The 26653-nt window shown below is 46.0% G+C and overlaps 1 long non-coding RNA gene across 2 annotated transcripts; it reads right to left on the bottom strand.

Moving 5' to 3' along the window:
- Nucleotides 1-13613: 13613 nt before the first annotated feature.
- On the bottom strand, nucleotides 13614-23981 carry LOC125447364 (uncharacterized). 2 transcript variants are annotated; one of them, XR_009442983.1, is made up of 4 exons: nucleotides 23791-23981; nucleotides 17770-17998; nucleotides 14999-15180; nucleotides 13614-13763 (listed from the first exon to the last, which is right to left on the bottom strand). It is a non-coding gene; the product is annotated as an uncharacterized LOC125447364 (long non-coding RNA). The 2 variants fall into 2 exon arrangements; XR_007246548.2 differs by lacking the exon at nucleotides 14999-15180.
- Nucleotides 23982-26653: the final 2672 nt, after the last annotated feature.

Below are 26653 nucleotides of genomic sequence, written 5' to 3'. Positions count from 1 at the left end.
GTCACTCTCATTGATTCTAACATGGACAGACACACTGTCACAGGTTGATTAGTAAGGATGAGGTCAAGAACAATTCCCTTTTGAAGGTTCCCTTAACACCCAGTCTAGCAGTTATGTCCTTTAGCACTTGACCAGCTCCATCATTAGTAATACTGCCAAGCTACTCTTAGTGATGGAGATTGAAGCTCCCCCATTCAGAGCTATTGCTACCCTCAGTGTGTTTAGCATGTAGAGTGAAGACCCATTAGTGTGGCATGTGTCAGAAACATGGGGCCTGGATTCATTGATGGGTGCTCCTGGGTCATTCCCTTCTGAGCTCCATCTCACTGTAATACCACCTCTGCTGTCTCTGGGCTCCTTGAGGTGCTAGCATTACCTCAAAACTTTCTCTTTGAGCTACAACTCTGTGAGTTTGGTTACATCAGGCTGTTGCTTGACTGCTCTGTTTAGTCAGTCTCCCAGCTTTAGCGCAAGTTCCCAGCTGTTAGTAAAGAGGAATTTGTAAGGTCAATTGATTTAATCTTGTTAGTTCTAGTACTGAGATTGATGCTGATATTCTGTCCTACATCATTCTTTTCTTTAGGCCTTGTAGGTATTTTCATAAAACTAAGTGGCTTGCGAGACCATTTCAGAGGTAACCCTATGAACATCTGTAGGCCTGAATGGGTGACGGAAACTCCTTCCCTATTAATGAACCCAAAGGGAAAATTCTTATATGATTGAGATTAGTTTTCAAATCCCAGATATTTTTAACCAGGCAATACTTGGGACTCAGATCCCCTGACTCAGAGACAGGGACATTACCACATCCCCACATGAGCTCAGTCGTAGGGCTGCTATCTCATTGGAGAGAGATGGCTGGTGGTGCTTCAACATGAGGGCCACCACGAGGTCAGGTGAGGGGAGAGGTTGAGATGGAGAATGCTTCATGGTAACATCAGCGAGCCCACAATTTTGGTGTCACTCTGCATCACAAACTAACCTGCATGCAAGCCTCCTGGTCAAGAGGTAGGGACATTAACACTGTGCCACAAGAGCCATAAACAACTTCAGTGCAATTGTTTTCAGGTATTTTCAATTAATCTTTTGAGAGGTATTGTGGCACACCACTAGTACAGATGGGATGTGAACCCAAGCCTCCTGGCTCAGAGGGACGGGCACAACCCCAGTGCCAAATGGGCCCATAATTTAAACGTTTTCTCAGTCACCTGCTCAGAGGTGTTATGACACACCACCGGAACAGGTGGGACTTGAAACCAGACCTCCTGGCTCCAAGGGAGGGACACTACTAGCGTGGGCACATAACTCCAGATTTTATGGTGTGCATTTAAATCCCACGCGACGGGATTTGAACCCGTGAACCCAGGACATCAGCCTGGACCCTGTAGCAGCTCCACCTGTTGTTCTCGTCGAACAATTTGAAGCTAAAACTTCTCTTGGGGCTGCGATCGGGGGATGTGTGAACTTTTTCAAACACATTAGAGACCTCACGTAGACAAACCATGCTGTACTACTGATGCTTAGATTTCCAGAAATCATTTGATAGGGACCTAGATCAAAGCTTATTGCAGAAGCTAAAAGCTCACAGTGTTGATGTTTAATAGGGCCGAAACATCATCTTTTGTGCTCCTAAGATGCGGCTTGGCCTGCTATGTTCATCCAGCTTCACACTTTGTTATCTCAGATTCTCCAGCATCTCCCATTACCTCTGCAGTACTGACTATCACTTAGAGCAGCAGTGTGCTGAAGCTCTAAAGAAAGGTAGTGTTTGATTGAGCTGGTGGTGGAAAGGTTAACCCAGATGAGATTTATGAAGCTTCTTGGAGTGAAACAAAGATGTCACCCTGCTTTACGCAGCGAACAAGTGATAACGTCATGATTGATGCCGGCTAGAAGAGGACGACAAGTTTTGAATAGATTTGCCTGAGAGATCTCAGGTAGATCACTCAGCCATTCTCGCTGGGCCGTGGACCGACAGTTCACTGTTGATGACCAAATGGCGATGGAACAGGAAGAATATTTGGGCCACGTAACTGGCATTTTGGCTGAAGGAAGTTGCAAGACAGAGGTTACGGCTCAGATCTCCTGACTGCATGAGAGACCCTCTGCTCCTTCGTGCTTGGCTATGTAAGAACCAGCCAAAGCCATTCAACCCCTTGAGACTAACCCTTGTGCAATCCAGTCTGTAGCTGAACTGGTTTACCCTTCATATCCGACACATCCGCAATTTTGAATGTTCAGGCCTCTTACGGTGAGGACAGATTTCCTCGATTTAAGAAAGGTGTAGGAGGTTGAGAGGCAACCTTATAGAGGTTTATGAAATCATGAGAGGTTTGGATAGGGTTGATGGTAGATGCCTTTTCTCCAGGATGGGAGGTTTCAAGACAAGGAGACACGTTGTTAAGGTGCGAGGAGAGAGATTTAAAAAAGACATGAGGAGAATTTTTTTACACAGAAGGCGGTTCGTGTGTGAAATGAACTGCCAGAGGAAGTAATGGATGTGGGCACAGTTACAACATTTAAAAGGCATTTGGGTAAGTGCATGGGTAGGAAGGGTTTGGAGGGATATGAGCCAGGAGCAGGCAGGTGGGTCTAGTTTCGTTTGGAATTATGATAAGCATGGACCGGTTGGGCCAAAGGGTCTGTTTCCACGCTGTTGGACACTATGGCTGTCTCTGAAGAATGACTTCCTGATGTCATCGATAAATGTGCTACATCTAGTAGTATTCAAGAATGAGATAGATAATGGCTTTTAGATTTTACAGGTAAAAGGATGCATGGGGAGAAAATGGAAATATTGAATATTGAAGAAGGCTCACTGGGCTGAATAGCCTACTCCTTTTCCTATTTTCTATTGTAACAGCTGTGCTGCCTTTGCTCTGGATCCCTGTTTCTATAGGAAATTTCTTCCACCTATCCAACCAACTCCTATAATCGTCTTCGGTGCCTCTACCAGATCATCCCTGAATAGCCTTCACTGTGAAACACCCAGTGTTGCCCTGGTGTGAAGTTATTCTTCAAACCTGCCGTTGTCATTGAAGCAGAAGGTAAATTCAGAGAGGAAAATAAGTAGGAATGGATATTACTGCTTCAATTCAGAAACACTTCCATCATCCATAAGAATGTTGCCAACTTTTACAGATGCACCACAGGAAGCATTCTATCCAGGCGAATCACGGCCCTGTATCACAACCTCTCTGTCCAGGACTGTGAGAAACTACAGGGAGTTGCAAACACAGCTCAGTCCATTACACAAGCCAATCTCCCATCCATTGACTCCATCTATACTTCCTTTGCCTTGGAAAAGCAGCCAGCACCGTCATACACCCCTCCCACTCCAGTTATACTCTCTTCCAACTTCTTCCATTAGGTAGAATATACAGAAGCTTAAACATGCTTACCAACAGAGTCAAGACCAGTTTCTTCCCTGCTCTTATTAGACTTCTAAATGGACCTTGCAAATTTTAAAGTTAATGTTGACCTTGTTCTTTTTGAACCTTCTCTGCATCTGTAACATGGTCAACCTCGCTCTGTTCTATTACCCTGATGCACTCTGTATGATAACGATCTGCCTGTAGTGCACGCAAAACACCACTTTTCACTGTGCCTCAGGACATGTCACAATAATAAATCAAATCAAAACTTTTGAATGGATCCCTCAAAAGTTAGTTCTGTTCTCTCTCTCTCTCTGCACCTTCTCTGCAGCTGTAACATTATATTTTGCTCTCTGGTCTGCTACTCTAATGCGCTTTGTATGGTATGATTTGCCTATGTAGCACACAAAACAACACTTCTCTCTGTACTTCAGTACATATGACAACAGTAAATCAATCAAAACACCCCTACCATTCTTCCAAACTCTAGACACATGCCTAGTCTGTCAATATGGGATATAGCCAAGGTCTTTCCCCAAGAAGGATCTGGGCCAAATGCTGTAAATGGGCCCTGATTAATTTAGGATATCAGGTCAGCCTGGACAAGTTGGACTGAAGGGTCCGTTCCCGTACAGCAAAACTCTATAACTCTTTTAATGCATTTCTGCCCTCCTTTAATTGTTATTAGCCTTGGCAAATTATCTCAAATACATCTTTCTGCTTGAACTAAATCATTTCTTCTTGATGCCTGCTTCATATTTGCTTGTCGCTAATTCAATTTTGTGACCTCTGACCCACATTCTCTGGGTTAATGTGGAAAGTGCATTCTGCCGCTTAATTATCGCTTCGACTTAATCATTACCTCATGGCGCGGCTGCTGATATAACTAGAATTAACTGATGAATATAACCTTCAGCAAGATAGCAAGAAAGTTGCTTTTATATTGTGCTTTTCATGATTTCAGGCCTTCACGATGTACATTGGCAGCCAATACTTCTCCTGCGCTTGCTTGAATAACACATGAAAACTTTTCACTCCCTCAGAGGGGCAGGTGTAAATTCTCCTCAGGACTGCATCATCAATCCTGCTCTCCCTGCTGTAGGAAAGATATTGTGAAATTGAGAGGGTGCAGAACAGACTTACAAGGATGTTGCCAGGGTTGGAGGGTTTGAGCTATAGGGAGAGGCTGAATAGGCTGGGGCTATTTTCGCTGGAACATCAGAGGCTGAGGGGTGACCTTATAGAGGTTTATAAAATCATGAGGGGCATTGATAGGGTGAATAGCCAAGGTCTTTCACCCAGAGTTTGGAATAAGGTTTAAGATGAGAGGGGAAAGAAACCTGGGGGCAACATTTTCATACAGAGGGTGGTGTGTGTATGGAACGAGCTGCCAGAGGAAGTGATAGAGGCTGGTACAATTAGAACATTTAAAAGGCCCCTGGATGGTTATGTGAATAGTAAGGGTTTGGATAGATATAGGCCAAATGCGACTGGATTAATTTAGGATATCTGGTCGGCATGGATGACTTAGACCAAAGCATTTGTTTCCATGCTGTGCAAATCTAGATTTTTGTACATTGGTCAAAGTGTGGACTGGGATTCGAACTCATAGCTTTCTCACTCAGTAAGTGCTGCACGCCCACAGAGGGAGAGAATTCAACATCGCACTTCACACTGTCACCTACTGACCAGAGCCTGGAATGAGACCCATGGTAGAGGAGGGAACTCATCAGCTTGTCTGGGGCACCGATAATGGATCCCAACGCAGGCAAAGGGGTCCACCATACCCCTGGCGTTGCCACCTTGACTGGATTTCCACAGGGCAGACGGGATTCCCTGACCAATCTGTCGCGGTGAGACCAGAGGATGCCAGCGTCTGATGGACCTCTCCCACTGGAGATCTTTGATGGTGATATGACAGTGCAGAGCGAATCTGCAGTGGTCTGCAAAAGTGAAGTGAGTAGCAGATTCGCTCTGCACTGATGCAGCGCTGCCAAAGGTCTTCCTAACCATCTCTGAAACGATGAGGAACAAATATCCTTAAATCAACCTGCTCAAGGTAGGAGAGAATAGAAATGAAGCCATTTATTTCTACAATGGATGATTGATTCTATCACCATGAGTATTTTACAGTGAGGGATACTGTAAAATATAGTGTAAAGCTTTTCCTCACTCGTCATGATACAACAGTATTTTGAATAGTTTTAAGAAGAAGAAAAATAGAAAGATATTGTTTGAAGAGAGTCCATCAGTCCTGATCCAGCTCATCATCATCAACGCCTGTGCAGCCATCCCCCCCTCCACTGTCCCACCACTGTCTACACTGTGACCAAACAATGTCAAAGTCACCGTGCTTCAGTTGCCATCTTTCTCCACTAGGCCGATTCTGCCCTGCCAGCGCCTCACCTATGCACCAATGCCAGAGTCGCATCTGGGCGATGATGCTGTTCCACTACCACTTGGCTGCAGCCAGTGCTGATCCTCAGGTGTCACTTGCAACGAATGGTCCAGACCCTGGCTCCTAATGAATGGTAGACCTCCGTCTTTGTGTCAGAGTTCATCTTTCCAATCTGAATCCGCTGTTCAATATGTGAACACTCAACCTGAGCAAAACAGAACTTTGTTTTTCACACCTGGAGTATTGTGTGCAATTTCGGTCCCTTTATCTAAGGAAGGATGTTCTGGCTATGGACAGAGAGTAACAAAGGTTTACAGACAACCTGTCCATCTTCTCTGCCACCTACCTGCCCCTCCCACCTCACTGACCAATCCCCACCACTGCCTACCTGCACTCACCTATCACCATTCCACCTACCTTCCCCAGGCCCACTCCCCCTCTCCCTATTTATTTCGGAGATTTCTCCTCCCTCCCCATTTCTGAAGAAAGGTCCCGATCCAAAACATCAACTTTCCTGATCCTCTGATGCTGCCTGGCCTGCTGTGCTCCTCCAGTTCCACACCGTGTTATCGCCACCAGACTGATTCCTGGGAAGGTAAGGCTGACGCATGAAGAGAGACTGGATCTGTTAGGGCTATACTCACTGGAGTTTAGAGGAATTAGGTAGAATCCATAGAAACCTATAAAATTCCAACATAACCAGACAGAGTAAGCACAGGGAGTATCTCACTAATGATTGGGGAGACCAGAACCAGGGCTCACAGTTTCAGGATATAAGGCAGGCTATTCATGACTGTGAAGAGAAGTATCTTCACTCAGACAATGGGGAGCCGGTAGAACCCTCTGCCCCAGAAAGCAGTTGAGGCCAAAACATTGAATATTTCCAGGAAGGAGTTAGATATAACTGTTTGAGCTAAAGGGATCAAAGCATATGGGGAGAAAGTGGGAACAGGGGACTGGGTTGAGCTTATAAAATTGTGAGGACTATCTATAGGGTGAATGGCAGGTGTCTTTTCCCTAAGGTGGGGTTTTCAAGACAAGGGATCGCACTTTTAAGGTGAGAGGAGAGAGATGTAAAAAAGACGAGGGGCATTTTTTTTACACAGAGGGTGATTTGCACATGGAAGGAACTTCTGGAGGAAATGGTACAGTTACAGCATTTAAAAGACATGTTGATCATGAGTAGGAAAGGTTTTGGAGGGATATGAGCTGAGTGCAGGCATGTGGGCCTAGTTTAGTTTGGGATTATGCCTGGTGTGGACTGGTTGGATCGAAGGGTCAGCTGCTGTACTGTTTGTCTCTATGTCTCCAACAGAATGAATGGCAGGGTGGGTTCAATGGGCTGAATGGCCTACTCCTGCACCCATTTCTTGTTCTTTTCAGTCACAAATGGACTCACTGCTGGATGAGATGAAAGTCTATCTGCATTACCTGGAGTTAAATGAAGTGTTAGGTAAAACGTTCAATAAAATGAAGTGGATCAGGAAGTGCAGGAAAGAGTTTGATCTTGAACAGGGGACCTTCCTTGCCACTCAGTCACGACCGTAATGTGTTGGGTTATCATGGGCACCTAAGGGGTTACTATACCTGCAATACATTAGCAGAATAGATCATGTATCTGAGATAGATTTCTTCATTTGACAGTGAGAAGATTCATCTGTTTAGACATGAAATGATGAAGTTTATTAATTGAGTGTCCCTGAACTGGAGATGTTTTTATAAGATGATTTTTCCATGAGATGGGAAATCAATAATTCATTCGTTCACCTCATGCAGGGCTGCTGATTGTAGACACCAAACATGAGACTTTGACTTTTTGTTTTGCATCTGTGAAATTTCATACTTATCAAGGTGAGGGGCGGTGTTGATTAATGGAGCAGTTTCCACTTCAGGCATCTGCTGTCCCCATCAAACACTCCCAGGGACAGGGACAGCACGGGGTTAGATACAGAGTAAAGCTGTCTCTACACTGTCCCCATCAAGCAATCGCAGAACAGGGACAGCACGGGGTTAGATACAGAGTAAAGCTCCCTCTACACCGTCATCCTCATCACAAACTACCACGACAGGGACAACACGGGGTTTGATACAGAGTAAAGCTCTCTCTACACTGTCCCAATCAAACACTCCCAGGACAGGGACAGCACGGGGTTAGATACAGGGTAAATCTCTCTCTACACTATCCCCATGACACACTCCCAGGACAGGGACAGCACGGCATTAGATACAGGGTAAAGCTCTCTCTACACTATCCCCATCACATGCTCCCAGGACAGGGACAGCACGGCATTAGATACAGAGTAAACCTTCCTCTACACTATCCCCATCAAACACTCCCAGGACAGGGACAGCATGGGGTTTGATACAGAGTAAAGCTCTCTCTACACTGTCAACCCCATCACACACTCCCAGGATAGGGACAGCACGGGGTTTGATACAGAGTAAAGCTGCCTCTACACTGTCCCCATCAAACACTCCCAGAACAGGGACAGCACGGGGTTAGATACAGAGTAAAGCTGTCTCTACACTGTTCCCATCAAACACTCCCAGGACAGGAGCAGCACGGCATTAGATACAGGGTACAGCTCCCTCTACACTATCCCCATTAAACACTCCCAGGACAGGGATAGCATGGGGTTAAATACAGAGTAAAGCTCCCTCTACACTGTCCCCATCACACACTCCCAGGACAAGGGCAGCACGGGGTTTGATACAGAGTAAAGATCCCTCTACACTGTCCCAATCAAACACTCCCAGGACAGGGGCAGCACGGGGTTAGATACAGGGTAAAGATCCCTCTACACTGTTCCAATCAAGTCGCCCTTGGTTCTCCCAAGACGCTCAACATCCTGATATGGAAATATATCTTCGTTCCTTCACTCTCGTGGGATCAAAATCCTGGAATTCCCTACCTAAAAGCATTGTGGGTCTGCCTACAGCGCATGGACTGCAGCAGCTCAAGAAGGAAGCTCACCATCAACTTCTGGAGTGGCTCGGTGGCTCAGTGGTTAGCACTGCAGCCTCACAGCGCCAGGGGTCCGGGTTCAATTCCACCCTCGGGTAACTGTCTGTGTGGAGTTTGCACGTTCTCCCCATGTCTGCGTGGGTTTCCTCCGGGTGCTCTGGTTTCCTCCCACAGTCCAAAGATGTGCAGCCTAGGCGGATCGGCCATGCTAAATTGCCCATAGTGTTCAGGGGTGTGTGGGTTATAGGGGGATGGGTCTGGGTGGGATGCTCCAAGCGGCGGTGTGGGCTTGTTGGGCGAAGGGCCTGTTTCCACACTGTAGGGAATCTAACCTAATCACTTTCTTAAAGGACAACTAGGAACAGGCAATAAATGCTGACCCAGCCAGAAATGCCCACGTCAATGAATGAATTAAAAAACATACAAGAAAAATTAATGACCTGTTCGCTGTCATATTTCTCTCTGTGGGAACTTCCTGCATGAAATATGTTGCTGTATTCCAACCAGTGCAACCATAATTAAGCCCTGCAATTATTTAATTGGATATAAAACACTTAGAAACGCATAGTGGTCATGAAAGAGGCTACATAAACAATTTTATTTCCTCAGGTTTCTCCTTTGCTCCATTTCTCTTTGTGAAGGAGCAATTGATTTTGCTTCAACAACAATTGGTGTGAGCCGCTATTTATTTTTCCAGAGGGAAACACAGGAGGTAGAATCTGTGACTGCTACACGGGCAAAATCGGAGAGGTAGGCCCAGTGGTGAAAGATGGCCCCGAGGATCAGAGAGTTCACTGTTTGTTGGGGTTGGTGGAGATGGCAGAGAAGCTGTGGCCGAGGGATGGTGGCAAAGGCGTCATTGATGGTGATGAGCTAGCTTAGGGCTGATGGGCTCTTTTCGAGCTGTATCTTTCCTTACTTCCCTTAGTCTGAAATTATTCAAAATTGTGCCATATCGTGGTGATAAATGAAAGCTTTTCACTGTATTTTGTTGTATTTTTACTGTAAAATACAGGTGACAATAAAATCAATATAAAGTCCGGGGTGTTGGCTTTGAAGAGGGCTGGGAACGTCTCATTGTGGAAGTGAGGGCGAAGGCAAAGGCCAGCAGAAAAATCCTAAATACTCATTACCCAGGAATCAAAAGGGTCTTCACACAGTGATTCATATCACCAGCTACACTGGGCAAAAAGTTGACATTTAAGTAGAAAGTAAATAAAGTTGAGACAAGAATTTCTTTTGGATAATAAATCTATGCATTTGTAATTGGTTCTTCCTTTTCAGTGCTGTGATAGATCACAGGATTAGGCCAAATAAGACCCTTTAAATATCCTTATCTTGGGTCTCATGTTCACTAAGCCCCATTACCATGGTTGACAGAGTTGGAGCAATTGGGCGGTTCCACAAGGCACATATATTTTCTTTATTCCTTTGTGGGATGGAGGTACTATGGAAGACCAATATGAGTTGCCCATCCCTAATTGCCTGTGGACTGGGTGACTTACAAAGCCCATTTTGGAGAGCTGTTAAGAATCAACTCCAGTGTTGTGGGTCTGGAGTCACATGTAGGTCAGACCGGGTAATGGCAGGCTTCCTTCCCCACAGGGTACTTGTGAGCCTAATGACGTTGTTCAATAATTGATGATTAATGGTTACTCAGATGAGCTTTATACTGATGATCCATTAATTAAACATTGGCGGATTTGAACCCACGATCCCAGGGTGTTACCTGGTCCAGTGTCAATACTGCTATGCCACTATCTACCCCACAGTCCATCCCCATTCAGATGAGCCCCATTTAGTTTAATGCAGAGAACAGGTACTAGTTAGGCTAAGGATTCTCCAACAAACTGCATAGGAAGGATGTTGTTGGGTAACAGTCCAAAGGAGAATTATGCAGGGTATTGAAAGATACCATTCACTCATAGAACCCCAACAGTGTGGTCATTTGGCCCATCGAGTCCACACCAACCCTCTGAAGAGCATCCAACCCAGACCTACCTTATCCCTGTAACACTGCATTTCCCATAGCTAACCCACCTAGCCTGCACACCCCTCGACACTATGAGCAATTTAGCTTTGTCAATCCACTCTAAGGTGCACATGTTTGGACTATGTGAGGAAGCACATGCAAACATGGGGAGAGCATGTAAACTCTGCACATTTGCCCAAGGCTGGAATCAAACCAGTGTCCCCTCACACAGTAAGGCAGTAGTGTTAACCCCTGAGCCAACGTGCTGCCCTAATCATTTCGTGTTGATGAGAAAAGATCACACTCCATTGATATTTCTTGTCTTGCACACATCAGGACATACTGCAAGAATACAAATTTAAGTGGAAAACCAACATTTATAATGCATGAGAGGAGAGTGCAGCTTGGAATCATAGAATCCCCACAGCATAGAAATAGGCCCTTCAGCCCAACAAGTCCACACTGACCCTTGGAGCATCCCACTCAGACCCATCCCCCTATAACACACCTAAGCTGCTCATCCCTGAACATTATGAGCAATTTATCACGGCCAATCCACCTAACCTGCATATCTTTGGGCTGTGGGAGGAAACCGGAGCACTCAGACGAAATCCACGCAGACACAAGGAGAATGTGCAAACTCCACACAGACAGTCACCTGGGGCTGGAATCGAACCAAGGTCTCTGGCGCTGTGAGGCAGCAGTGCTAACCACGGAGCTGCCCCAATTCTGATTGTCGCCCTTCTGTCAGATACATCCTGGTTGGTAGTGACAGGGGTGACAGCAAAATACTACCAACATTGGAAATCTGAAAAGAAAAGAAACTGAAAGTACTGGACTGGGCAGCCTCTGTGGAGAGAGATATGATCACTTCAGGCTGATGTCCTTTTACTGGGAGCCTGAGAGTTAATCCTGTTAAATCGAGGGCCTGCCAGCCTTTTCAGATATGTCGTGTTATACCTCACAAATAGCAAGCAATACATCTTTAAGACATTTGTTGAGGGTACCGTCACTGCATCATGGCATGTGACCTGAAAGGTTAAAGGTTTCAGACTCCATCTTGACTGAGGCCACATGAGATATAGCATGTTGAGGGAAACACGTGACTGTTCACAGCGAAATAGCTTATGATGCGCTCAGAAACTGGAGTATCTTTGAATGTATGATGCATTAAATATGTACCATGAGATGAAGCCAGTATTTGTTGAATCTTTCAATACCACATTACCCACAGCTTGTTCTTATGTTACTGGAGCTAACATGAGCTTTGCCACACTAGGTTAAAAATACTCTGTTAGAGGCAACATCATTGTCACAGTGTGGTTCCAGATAGATATAAAAGATCCCAGTACATTATTTTGAAAGAAAAGGTTGACTTGCCCTTGTCAATATTTATCCCTCAATAAAAACACATACTTTCTTGTCATTAGTTAGTGGGAGCTTGCTGCTTATTAATTAGCTGCCGGGTTTCCGACATTACAATGGTGAAAATTCAAACCTGCATTAACTATAAAGTGCTCAGAGACATTCAGTAGAGGTGAAAATCACCATCCTAATGCAAGATGATCCTTCGGCCCATTCAGAGTGGAATTGGAGAGGCAGCAGTAATCGTACAGTCATGCAGCATGGAATCAGTCCCTTCAACGCAACCAGTCCATGCTGACCATAGTCCCAAATTAAACTAGCCCCACCTGCCTACACTTGGCCCACATCCCCTTCCTATTCATGTGCTTACCTAAATGTCCCTTAAACGTTGTACCTGCATTCACCACTTCCTCTGGCAGTTTATTCCACACTCTGTGTAAATGTCTTTTTAAAATCTTTCTCCTCGCACCTTGAAAATATGCCCCCAAGTCTTGAAATTCCTCACCCTGGGGAAAAGACCCCTGCCATTCCCCTTACTTATATTCCTCCTGAGTTTCTAAACACCAATATTGACACTAGTCAACCTCTGGTGAATAAAGTCCCAGGCTATCCAGTCTGTTCCCTTAAATCAAGCTCTCCATTCCCAGCAACACCCTGGCAAATCTCTAGTCAGGTGGGACAGAATGAGGGCTGTTATGTGTTTGGGCAGTGAGAGAATTTAGTGCTGATGTTTTAATTGGAAACCCCAGGACTCAGGCAAGGGGTGGGGGGCGGGGGGCGGTGGGGGGAAGGGAGACTGTTTGTAAGAAGCGGCGTTGTATTGGACAATTGATCCAAGAATATTAATAAGCTCTCTGCGGCCGGGCTCTGAATGCAACTTACTCAATCATACATTTCCAGCTATTAGCTGACGGTCTGTTTGGAACCATTTTGAGAAGATGTTGGTATAGTTTTAATCTTCGAGCACTTGATAGACTGGCACAAAGTCAATGCTCTGGGAATGTACTAGTCAGACACTGAGGAGTCAGTCACAATTTTCTGTTGAACTCCAGCACGTGCCTGATCAGTAATAAAAACCTTTCTAATGAGGTTCATTCACTTCATCACTGCTCATTCAGCTCCCATTCATCAGGAGAATAAGAAATGGGCCTCCACTCTAGCTCCTGAAATATTACTGTCCTGATCAATGCTGCTGTGTTGTAGCTGACAGAGGCGCTAATCAATAGAAGAGTCTAGCTGCCAGGGAGCATCGTTTACAATTAAAATCTGGAGACAGCCTGATCATTTTCTCATTATCGTACAAGACAGAACCGCACAGCACAGGAGGAGGCCATTCGGTCCATTGTGTCTCATGCTGGCTGTTTGGAAGAGCAATCCCCGCTCCTCATTCTATTTTCCCACAGCCCTGCTAACGTAGTTATTTTTAAATACAGTAAACCTCTTCCTATCCGGAAACTAGGAGCGTGCCAGCCGATCAAATATTCCAGATAATCAAGGGGCCCACATAATTGATGTAAAAACACACACCTGGAGATAGAAACATAATGCAGCGGGTATACACATCACTGTCGTGCTTTATTTACGGCATAATTCCCTCCAGTAATAGTGCAACTTTGTCTTCGATAAAAGCTTGCTGCTAGAGAGCCTTCTCACGCACACCCACAACTGACTACTTGGGCATCTCGATATCTGAGGAGAAATTGACACGAAATTGAATCAAATGTTATTATTTTGTGCGACCAGTCAATTGAACAACACGCATATTTACATTGAGGGAGATAAATAATTGGACATTATTATACAGTAAACTGAGCGGTTTGAGGTGAATGATTTTCTTCTGTTTATCAGTGAGAATGCCAGTTCAAAAGTTAAAACAAAGTTTGCTGTATTTACTCTTTCACAAGTTACCACTGAAACTGCTTCCACGCCTCTTCAGAGCAGCACGTTCCATTACTGTCAAAATAAAAAACCATTCCCTCTTCCCCTGACTCTGTCTCACTCCATGGCATCTGTTTGGCACTCCTAGCATTTGCAGAGTGATGGCTACAACAGAGCAGTATGGTAAGCCCAGAGCTGGCACTCCTGGCATCATCAAGGCTGCAATGGAGTCAGGGGCTCCTGGCTGTGGGGCGAGTGTGGGTACAGCAGGGGACAGGGCATCTGCGGCAGCAATAGCGAGGTTAGCCCAGCAGCGAAGAGATGGCGACTAAAGATGGTGATGCTGAGGTCAGTGCGCCTTGCCGGTATTGAGGCAATGGCAGGATGGCTGTGGCAGCACAGGTGTCATTGGTGAGCTGGCTCTGGACTCTCTTTCAGTTCTATCTTTTATCCTATCTATTCAATATGGCACCAGACCGTTGAACTTTTCACTGTGCTTTACTGTGTTATTCACTGCAAAATGCGAGTGACGGTAGATAAACGCGTAGATACGTAGATAGATAGATTCCCTACAGAGTGGAAACAGGCCGTTCAGCCCAACAAGTCCACAACACCCTTTGAAGCATCCCACCCAGACCCATGCCCCCATAACCCACACACCCCTGAACACTGCGGGCAATTTAGCATGGCTGATCCACCTAACCTGCACATCTTTGGACTGCGGGAGGAAACCGGAGCACCCGGAGGAAACCCACAGACATGGGGAGAATGTGCAAACTCCATACAGACAGTTGCCTAAGGCTGGAATCGAACCTGGGCCCCTGGCGCTGTGAGGCTGCAGTGCTAACCACTGAACCACCGTGCCGCCTCTAATTAGATCGACAGATAGATAGATAGACAAATAGATAAATCATTTGTTCATTCATTCTGTTAATCATTGTGTCACTGGAAAACAGTTCCAACTTAATCTGCTACTAGATTCCATGACTATTTTACACTCTCCTGCTAAACTTGAATCTTATTTATGCCATGTTAGCCATTCCTACCTCATCACAGTCATTTCTGACTTCTTTCTTTCGCCATTTTGATGAACCTTCCCTCCATCATAAGGTCAGAAGTAGGGATGTTCGCAGATGATTGCACATTGTTCAGCACCATGCGTGACTCCTCAGATATTGAAGCAGTCCGTGTTCAATGCGCCAATGTCCAAACAGTATCCAGGCTTGGGCTGGCAAGTGGCAAGCAATATTTGTGTCACACAAATGCCAGGTTGTGATCATCTTCAATAAGAGACAATCTAACCACCGGCCGTTGGAATTCAATGATGTTACCATCTCTGCATCACCCACTATCAATACTTTTGGGGTTTTCATTGACCAGAAACTCCACTCCCTTTATCACCAATGCTCAGGAGCAGCAGTTTGTACGTGACAATTCATCAAAATCCTTAGACGGCATCTTCCAAACCCACAATCACTTCCAATAGAAAGACAAAGGCAGCAGATTTATGGGAGCACCACACCCCTGCAGGTTCCTCTCCAAGCCACTCACCACCCTGACTTGCAAATACAACGCCGCTCTTTCAGGATCTCTGGGTTAACATCTTGGAATTCCTTCCCCCTCTCAAGGCATTGTGGATCAACCCACAGTATATGATCTCTCTCGGTTCAAGAAGGTAGCTCACCCCCACCTTCTCAAGGGGCAATAAATGCTGGGCCCAGACCGCGATGCTTACTTCCCATGAGTAAATTTTAAAAATCCAACTATCCTGCACTCATGCTCTCCTGCATTTTTACATCTGCAGCAGCCTGCAGGGAAAACTCTGCCCAAAGCCTTTCTATGAAGGGAGAATTATTTGTTCTGCAACATGCGGTTAGGTGTTTGTTTTTGAGTGGTGCAGATGCGATGGGCCAAAGGGCCTTTTACTGTGCTGTATATCTTTGTAGACTCAATGTAGTGCGTGGAAAATAGTTACAAAATATTTATTGCCTCTGGAAGCTTGGTCACAGTTTGCAGCAGAGTGAGCGGTAGCTGTGATCAGCTGGGAGATTGCACAGTCATTCCTGTTTTGTAAATGGTTAACATTATGACTTACTTTTGTCTTGAGTTTGCTGCTGTAATTTGCTTTTACTTTAGAAAATACATTAACATACATTCCATGAAACATGGTGTCAGAAGTGCCCAATTTAAATTGTGCCATTTTTCACAGTTGTTCTGGATGTGAGTTTACTCGCTGAGCTGGAAGGTTTGTTTTCAGACGTTTCATCATCATTCTAGGTAACATCATCAGTGAGCCTCCGACGAAGCACTGGTGTTATGTCCCGCTTTCTATTTATCTGGTTAGGTTTCCTTGGGTTGGTGACATAACACCGGCGCTTCGTCGGAGGCTCACTGATGATGTTACCTAGAATGGTAACGAAACATCTGAAAACAAACCTTCCAGCTCAGCGAGCAAACTCACATCCAGAACCTCAACCTGAGCTACAAATCTTCTCAAAACTCGCTTTCACAGTTGTTCATGAAATAATTACACAGAGACCAAATATCCCATCACCAAGTTACGTTTTATTTACACGTGCATACACACGACACTGAGCCAGATCCCTCAGAGTGAGCAGAATCCCTGATCCTCCTATTTATGTCTATCAGCCAAGTCTCCCTGATTGGACCAGGTTAATAGCCCCAATCAGGGAACTCATAGTCTATGAGGTCCATCTGGAGGACCTCGTTACAGTCACTATGACAAGAGAGTCAGCTGCTGTAAAACACCGACAACAAAGAATTAGTCTGCAACATTGAATTACTGGCTGAGTCAGAATGGCCGTGCATGCCCTAGTCCCCAGTGTGGCGGCATTGAAAGGTGATATGAGGCAGGATCAGAATTTCTTTGTTATTGATGCTGGAGGAAATGCTGTTCCCAAAACTTCACTGAGGAGGCAGAGAGCCAGGCTGGGGAAATAGTGAAGACCCTGAAGGTACAGATTGCCAGCAAAAAGGTCAAGGCAAGAGGACAGGGTGTAAACATTGCGGACAGCACCACTCTGAAGAAAAGGAATCGTGCCTAGAATTAGGAAAGCAGTGGTTTAGCTGCAAGATCATTTTGCACACAAGTGTACAGCTGGAAAGGACTAAAACTGACCTAAAATGATGGTTGCCAAGGAGATGTCAGGTGGTCATTCAAATGAATTACTTTGTCAGATCTAAAAGGTGATAAACAGCTTATGATAGTTCGAACGATGACTGCAGAAGACAGCATCAGCTGAATGTAAAGAGTCAACTAAACACTGGTGCTTGATGCAACATCACAAGCTTCAAAAAATGGCTCAAGATGGTGACCTGGGAAAGAAGCCTTTGGAGGTAAGGTTGAGGCTGAATGAAGGAACAATAGATAGAAACCCTATAGTGTGGAAGTAGGCCATTCAACTTATTGAGTCCACACCGACCATCCACAGAGTGGCCCACCCACTCCCCTATCTCATCCCTGTTACTCTGCATTCCCATGGACAACCTACGCAGCCTACACATCCCTGCACATTATGGGGGATTTTGGCATGGCCAATCCACTTAATGCACACATGTTTGAGAGGAAACCAGAGCATCCAGAGGAAACTCATGCAACAGGGAGGACGTGCAAACTCCACACAGTTGCCCAAGGATGGAATCAAATCCAGGTCCCTGCCACTGTAAGGCAGCAGTGCTAGCCACTGAGCCACACTGAAGATTTGGAATATTTATCCCAAGAAGACAAAGGAAGCTGAGAGCCTAATGCAATGGAAAGAACGAAGATCTGCAGTTACATTAAGTAAACTCCACTCACCTTGACCACAGCAAGTCTAAAGCTCAGACTGCTCAAGCTACACATGCCAGAAGAGATTCACAGTGTTTCTCAGGCCACCAAGCTGTTAGTTGTTGGACACATCCTCCAAGACTTCAAAGATGCTTTTCTGGCAGTTTTGGATGTCCTCTAGGTGAATATCATTTCGAAGTGGATGAGAAAGTAAGAGCAGCAGCATCTGAGGTGAATTGTAGCTCCCTTCAAGTTCAGCCTGAAAGACAAGATTCAGACACCATGAGGTCCTCAAAAGGAGAAAAGAAGATACGAACACCAAGAGGTCATTCTCTGAGGAGCCGGCAGCTAATGAGGAGTAACTGGCGCCATGTTACAGCTGTTACATATCATTGTCACCATGTGACAGGACATTGGCGATAGCACGGCGTGGAGCTGGAGGAACACAGCAGGTCAGGCAGCATCAGAGGAGCAGGAAAGCTGACATTTTGGGTCGGCTCTGAAGCAGGGTCCTGACTAGAAATGTCAACTTTCCTGCTCCTGCCCGGCCTGCTGTGTTCATCCAGCTCTGCACTGTGTTATTTCTGATTCCAGCATCAGTAGTTCTTACTATCTCTGAGGATACTGGTGAGGCAACTTTTAGAATACTGTGTGTAATTCTGGTTGCCCTTGTCTAGGAAGGATGTTGTTAAAGTTGAGAGAGTGCAGAAAGGATTTGGAAGGATGTTGCCGTGGCTAGAGGGATGAGCTGTAGGGACAAGGTGGTGTTACTCTCCCTGGGTTCTTCAGAGGCTGAGGGGTGACGTTAGGTAGGTTTATAGAAACATGAGGGACATGGTTAGGGGAAATAGACAAAGTCTTTTTCCCAAGGATAGGGGAGTCCAAAACCACAGGCCTTAGGTTTAAAGTTAGAGGGGAAAGATTTAAAAGGGACATCTTATTCACACAGAGGGTAGTGCGTGTATGGAATGAGCTGCCAGAGGAAGTGGTGGAGGCTGGTACAATTACAACATTTAAAAGACACCTGGATGGGTATCTGAATAGGAGGAGTTTAGAGGGATATGGGCCAAATGCTGGCAAATGGGAACAGGTCAGATTCAGATATCTGGTCGGCACGGACATGTTGGACTGAAGGCTCCGTTCCCGCGCTTTACAACTCTAAGACTAAGTAAAAGCGGAAGAGGCAACCACTGCAGAGCAGAAGAAAAAGTCAGATAAAAGAAAAGACAACGCAGAGAAGATGCCTGAAGCAATGTGTGTGGGTTACATAGGAAGACTTCACCCAGATCCTGTCAGGGTGAGTGTTAGAGCAGAGATGCAGCCACACATAGTTGTGAGGACATTGTCACAATTGATTATATTTGTGAACTATCCAGCAATTTTCTTGTCTGTTATGTCACTGGAGTGTAACCCTCAATGCATGCTCACAGATCAGGATGTGCAATGGTAATGCTGCATGGAACAAGAAGCTGCTTTCACTGGAATGAAACGATGAGATAGAACAGCTTACCTTCCAGGGAAAATAATCAACTCCACAAGAGATATTGAATCTGAGAGACGTTCCTATGTCTGATCAGTTACTTGTCCACTTCACTGACCAATCCCCACCCCCACTACCTACGCTCAACTCAAATAGCTTCATCCCTATCTCCTTGACCAGCCCATGTTCTCTCCAACTATCACTCCACTATCCACCTTCTGTCACTGCCTCTCCATCTCTCTATTTATTTCAGAACCCCATTTCCCTCCCCCCATTTCTCAAGAAGGGCCCAGATCTGAAATGTCAGCTTTCCTGCTCCTCTGATGTTGCTTGGCCTGCTGTGCTCATCCAGCTCTACACCTTGTTATATGAGAAAAGTGTAGTCTAGGTGGCTATGGGAGTCGGTGTGTTCGAAAAAGATGTCAGTGTTGAAATGGTTACTGGAGATGGAGACGGAATAGTCCAGGAAGAGCAGGGAGGTATCGGGGATGGTCCAGGTGACATCAAATGCCTAAATCTCTCCACCTAAATCTTTCACTGACTCCAACCTCTCCCCAACAGAACCCACAGTCTGCCATTCCCTCTGCTCCAATCCCCACATCACTATAAAACCCACAGACGAGGGTGGCGCAGTGGTAGTATGGCGCACTGACCTCTACATCACTGAGGCCAAACGCCAACTCTCTGACACCTCTTCCTACCACCCCCCTGATCATGACCTCACCCCCAACCACTGAAACATCATCTCCCAAACCATCCACAACCTCATCACCTTAGGTCACCTCCCACCCACAGGCTCCAACCTCATCAGTCCCCAACCCCGCAACGCCCACTTCTATCTCCTTCCCAAAGTGCACAAACCCGACTGTCCCACCCAATTCTTTGTCTCGGCCTGTTCCTGCCTCACTGAACTTATCTTCGTGTACCTTGACTCTGTTTTTACCCCCAGGTCCAGGAACTCCACCCCCCCTACATCCGGAACATCACTAACGCCCTCCACCTCCTCCAAGGCATCCAATTCCCCGGCCCCCAAAACCTCATCTTCATCATGGATGTACAACCCCTATACACCTGTACTCCTTACGTGGATGGCCTAAAAACTTCTTCCTCCCCCCCCAGGGCCGGCCAGTCCCCCTCCACCGACACCATCATCTGCCTAAGCAAAGTCATCCTTACCCTTAACAACTTCTCCTTTAACTCCTCCCACTTACTACAGGCTAAAGGGGTGGCCATGGGTACCCTCATGGGCCCAAGCTATGCCTGTCTCTTTGTAGGGTACGTGGAACAGTCCCTCATCCGCACCTACACAGGTACCATCTCCCTCCACTGTTCTGATGCTGCCTTGTGCTCCCATGAAGAGCTTGAACTGTCCATCAACTTTACTACCACCTTCCACCCCAACCTCAAGTTCACATGGACCATCTCTGATACGATCTCTCCTTCCTGGACCTCTCTAACTTCATCGCTGGTTTCAAACACACTGACTCCCACAGCTACCTTGATTACACCTCCTCTCACCCACCCTCTGCAAGAATGTAATCCTCTATTCCCAATTCCTCTGCCTCTGCCGCGTCTGCTCCCAAGACGGAGCATTCCACTCCCGGCCATCTCAGGTGTCCTCTTACTTCAAGGATTACAACGTCCCACCTCTGGTGATCAAAAATGCCCTCAACTGTATCTCTTGCATTTCCTGCTCCCCTGCCCTCACACCCACTCCCCCTAACTAAAAACAAAATGGAATCCCCCTTAGTTCTCACATACCACCCCGCCGACCTCCACATCTAGTGTATTCTCCACCACTTCCACCACCTACAGTGCAATCCCACAACCAAAGAGAGATTTCCCTCCCCACCTTTACCTGCCTTATATGGGCAGCAGTCTCTCCACGACTCTCGTTCGCTGCACCCTCCCCACCAACCCCACCACTCCCAGCACCTTTCCCTGCGACCGCAGGAAATACCAGGCCTACCCCTACACCTCCCCCCTCCCCTTTATCTGAGGCCCCAGGCAAACTTTCCAAATACGATAGGGATTCACCTGTACATCCTCCAATCTGACCTACTGTATCCGTTGCTCCTGATGTTGTCTCCTCTACGCTAGTGAGGCCAAGCGCAAACCTGGTGAGCGATTCAAGGAACATTTACACTCTGTGTGCTGCAATCAACAGCACCTTCCAGTTGCAAGCCATTTTAACTCCCCCTCCCTGTCTATCCAGGCCCTCCTCCAGTGTCACAATGACACCACCCACAAAACCTCATATTCTGCCTCAGGAGCCTACAGCCCGATGGCCTAAACGTGGAATTTACCAGTTTCAAAATATTTCCACCCCCAACCTCATTCTAAGTACAACTCTCGCACTCATCTCTGCCTCCTTGACCTCACACTGCCTGTCCATCTTCTCTCCCATCTATCTGCCCTACCTTTCACACTGACCAATCCCTACTAGCCCTTACTTGCATCCACCTACCACCATCCCACCTACCTTCACTGAGCACGCCCCCCCTCCTCCCACTATTTATTTCTGAGCTCTCTTCCCCCTCCCCAGTCCTGATGAAGGGTCCTGACCCAAAACGCAACTCTCCCACTGCTCCGTCGCTGCCTGACCTGCTGTGTTCCCCCAGGCCCACGCTGCATTGACTCTGACTCCAACATCTGCAGTTCTTGCTGTCTCTTTCAGTTACTGAGTCCTTTGATCAGACACTGAGTGTCTTTCAGTGAAAGAGTCATCCTGACAATTCATAAATGACTCTGCTCTGAGCTATTGCCTTAACAACAGCGGTGATGGGCTTTGGCAGCCCATACTATGGTCTCAGTTGGCAATAGAGTGGGGTGGGGGTGGCATTTACAGCATGGATATGGGCAGTATCAGAATAACCAGGAATTACCCTCCCACCTGAATAAATAACACCAGCACCACCAACATGCTTTAGGAGAGGTTTTTAGTTTCATAGAGCCATACAGCACAGAAACAGACCCTTCACTCCAACCAGTCCATGTCAATCATAATCCCAAACTAGACTAAACTAAGTGGTGTAACGAAATGTGAGGTTGGATGAATACAGCAGGCCCAGCAGCATCTCAGGAGCACAAAAGCTGACGTTTCGGGCCTAGACCCTTCATCTGATGATGGGTCTAGGCCCGAAACGTCAGCTTTTGTGCTCCTGAGATGCTGCTGGGCCTGCTGTGTTCATCCAGCCTCACATTTCATTAATTCTCCAGCATCTGCAGTTCCCATTATCACTAAACTAAGTGGTGTGGTGGGTAGACAGGATAGTGAAGAAGGCATTTGGTTCGCTTGTCTTTACTGACCAGTGTATTGACTGTAGGATTTGGGAGGTCATGTTGCGACTGTACAGGACATTTGTGAGGCCACTTTTGGAATATGAGTTCAGTTTTGATCTCCCTGCTACAAGAAAGATGTTGTTAAATTTGAGAGGGTTCAGATTTACAAGGACGTTGCCAGGGTTGGAGGTATTGAACTATAGGGAGAGGCTGAATTGTCTGAAGGGTGAGAGCACCATGAGGTGAATGGATAAGTTGAATAGCCAAGGCCTTTTTCTCAGGTAAGGGAGTCCAAAACTAGAGGGCGTGGGTTTGAGGTGAGAAGGGAAAGATTTAAAAGGGGCCTGAGGGGAAATGTTTTCACAGAGAGGGTGGTGCGTGTGTGGAAGGAGCTGCCAGAGGGAGCGGTGGAGGCTGGTACAGTTACAACATTTAACAGGGGTCTGGATGGGTTTATGAATAGGAAGGGTTGAGAGGGACATGAGTCAAGTGTTGACAATTGGGACTAGATTAATTTAGGATATCTGGTTAGAATGGATGATTTGAGCTGAAGGGTCTGTTTCCATGCTGTACATGTCTATGATTCTATGACTCTATTCCCACCCGCTAGTATTTAATCCTTTTCTCTTCCAACCTTTCTTATCCATGTACTTATCCAAATGCCTTTTAAATGTTGTTACTGAAGTTGCATTCACCACTCCCTCTGGAAGTTCATTCCACTCATGAACCATCCTCTGTGTAAAAAATTACACCTCGTGTCTTTTTTTAAATCTTTCTCCTCTCACCTGGAAAATATGCCCCCTAGTCCTGAAAACCCCCACCCTAGGGAAAAGACCCCTGCCATTCACCTTATCCATAGCCCTCATAATTTTATAAACTTCTATCAGGTTGCACCTCAACCTCCTACACTCCAGTGAAAAGAAATCCCAGCTCATCCTTATAACTCAAACCCTCCATTCTGGTAATTTTCCCCTGAACCCTCTCATTGCTCACTGCTGTGGTTCTGAATTTAAGTAACATCCGGACAATCATAGTTGTGTGGAAGCCAGCCATTCGGCCCATTCAGTTCACACCAACCCTCTGGAAAGCATCCCACCTAGACCAAGCCCTCCTGGCCTATCCCTGTAACCTTGCATTCCCTATGGCTAACCCACCTAGCCTGCTCCTATCCTGGACTCTATGGGGCAATTTAGCAGGGCCAACCCACCCTAACCTGCACATCTTTGGACTGTAGGAGGAAACCGGAGCACCCGGAGGAAATCTGTGCAAATATAGGGGGAATTACAAACCTCACACAGACAGCCAGCCAAGAGTGCAGTTAGATCCTGGGTTCCTGGCGCTGTGAAGCAGTAGTGCTAGCCAGCGAGCAACCGTGCTGACCCCCAAGAAAATTTAGGGCCTTGATTTTGAAGTGTGTCCTGTGACATTGCCCTGTCTCACCATTTTGAATACGAAACATCAGAAAAAAGTCTCTCAGAGAGTCATCAACCAGCGCTGAATAAACTTAACATCGATATCTCTACAATGTAAATGATTACCACCGAACAGTCTATTTAGTTAATGTTTTATTTAATGTTTTGATGACATACTAAAGTTCATCAATATAGATGGAATAATTCAGAGATTAACCATTGATTAGATTTTGAATATGAGAAAACATAACTTTAATTTGAAGCTGATAAATATTTTATCAACCGAAACTGGATTCTCAACAAATCTATGAAAGCTAAATTTCAGGGCTTACAGTAAAGGTCAGGGAACAACTGATGTGACCCAGAATGTTATCAGTTGATAGGGCACGGTTCCTGCTGCTATCTTCTAGAAGATTCAATTCAGATCAGACCCATATCCATAGCGGCCCACAACATCAAAACAAAGGAAAGACCAGGAGTAGACCCTTCAGCCTGTCAAGTCTGTTCAATGCGATCATGGCCCAATCTGTGGTCTAGCTCCATACATCTGTTTTTGACCCTTATCCCTCAATACCATTGTTTAAGAGAAATGTATTGCTGTTGAATTACAACTAACAACATCCTGGCCTCAACTGCCATTCCTGAAAGAGAGTTCCAAGCCTTTCTGTCTGCAACTGGACCCCACAATCAGTGGGAGAGGGGTGAAAATCCAAACTGCTGGGAATGGGATGATACGAGATCTATGGGAATGTTGTATCCTTGTTGCTAGTTTGCAGAGTCTGGTGAATGATGTTACTTGTCACAACATGAATGTGGTTAATAATTGACCCTGCTTTAATGTACACTCTCACTCTGGCCAATCCATAACCTTCATCTCACTCCTCACTCTCTCTCTCACACATTCTCTTTGTTTCCTTTACAGAATGAAACTCTCTCGCTCACTGTCTTTCAGACAATTTCTCTCTCTTGATGGCTCTCTTGTATACTTTGAGGAAGAGAAGTGATCCAAACATTAATTTTTAACAGGTGTTAAAAAGCTCAATGGTTCCCTTATTTATTATGGGATGAGGGCAAAGTTGGCTAGGGCAGCATTTATTGCCCATCCCTAATTGCCCAGAGGCCGTTGAGAGTCAACCACATTGCTGTGGGTCTGGAGTCACATGTAGGCCAGGCCAGGTAAGGATGGCAGTTTCCCTCCCTAAGGGGCATTAGTGAGCCGCATGGGTTTTTTCCAACAATCAGCAATGGATTCATGGTCATCTTAATTCCAGACATTTTTATAGCATTCAAATTCCACCATCTGCCATGGTGGGATTCAAACCCAGCCCCCAGAAGGCTATCTGCGTCTCTGTATTAACAGTCCAGCAATAAAACCACTAGGCCATCACCTCCACTGTGGGTTAGCAAGGCTGCCTCACCATGCCAGGGATGATTCCACCCTCAGGTAACTAGCTGGTTGGGGTTTGTGCATTCTCCCCAGTGTCTGTTTGGGTTTCCTACAGATGGCGGAGTTTCCTCTCACACACGCACACGCACATGCACACACATACACACACACACACACACACACGCACATATAAACACACAGTTTGGGGTGTCTTCCTGGAGCAGCTCCCTTTGATGTCTATGGTGTGGTCGATTCCAACAAATCCCCTCTGGGAATCCTCCACGAGTGAATCCTCTCAGAGATGCATGGATTATGTAGATTGGTCATGCTAAATTGCCCCGTGGTGTGTGGGTTAGGTGGATTAGCTATTGTAAATGTGGTGCCATGAGGAGAGGGGAGGATACTCTTCAAATGTTGGTGCAAGCATGATGGGATGAATGGCCTCTTTCCACATTTTAGGAATTCTGTGGACTCCTTAAATGTATCTCCTGAGATTTGAAACATAGGACACTTTGCTAAGGAAATGGAATGGCTACAACAGCAACAGTGCTGCACCTGAAAAAGAGAGGCCATATGGCCCAGTATGTGAATGGGATAAAGTTAGTGCATTTTTGCCTCAGAAGCAACATCCTTTTGCCCTTTCTCTTCCTTCCTTTTGTTGCAATTCCTCTCAGCACAGTGTATGAGGCACTAGAAGGCATCTTTACCACTTGTGGAGGATTCCCAGAGTGGATTCATTGGAATCTATCACACCATAGACATCAAAGGGAACTGCCCTAGGAAGACAGCCCAAATTGTTTGTATATGTGTGTGTAATCATGTGCATTTGTGTGTGTGTACGTGTGTGCGTGTGTGTGTGTGCACATGTGTGTATGTGTGTGCATGTGTGTGTGTGTGTTTGTGTATGCATGTGCATGTGTGCGTGTGTGTGTGTGTGTTTCTGTGTGCATGTGCATGTGTGTGTGTGTGTGCGCGCATGTGCCTGTGTGTGCATGTGCATGTGTGTGTGCGTATGTGTGCATGGGCATGTTTGTGCATGTGTATCTGTGTGTGTGTGTGCATGTGTGTGCATGTGTGCATGTATGTGTGCGTGTGCATGTGCATCCGTGTGTGGAATCAGAATATCACTTGGAACAATCAGTGATTTACCGCTGTTTAAATGGTTTGACTATTACCTATCTAAAGTGCTTTACTGCTGACACGCTGAGTTTTCACTTTTACTTGTTTCTCTTCAAATTTGAGCAAGTGTTTGTATGCCTCCTTCTCACTTGTTTCTCTGCCTGCCACTCTTTCCTATCCATCAGTCCCTCTCTGTCCCACTAATCAATCATATTATTACAATCAGCATGGCAT

Source organism: Stegostoma tigrinum, chromosome 35 (genome assembly GCF_030684315.1).
Source record: "Stegostoma tigrinum isolate sSteTig4 chromosome 35, sSteTig4.hap1, whole genome shotgun sequence".
Classification (NCBI taxonomy): domain Eukaryota; kingdom Metazoa; phylum Chordata; class Chondrichthyes; order Orectolobiformes; family Stegostomatidae; genus Stegostoma; species Stegostoma tigrinum.
This window is presented reverse-complemented; position numbering and strand designations above follow the sequence as displayed.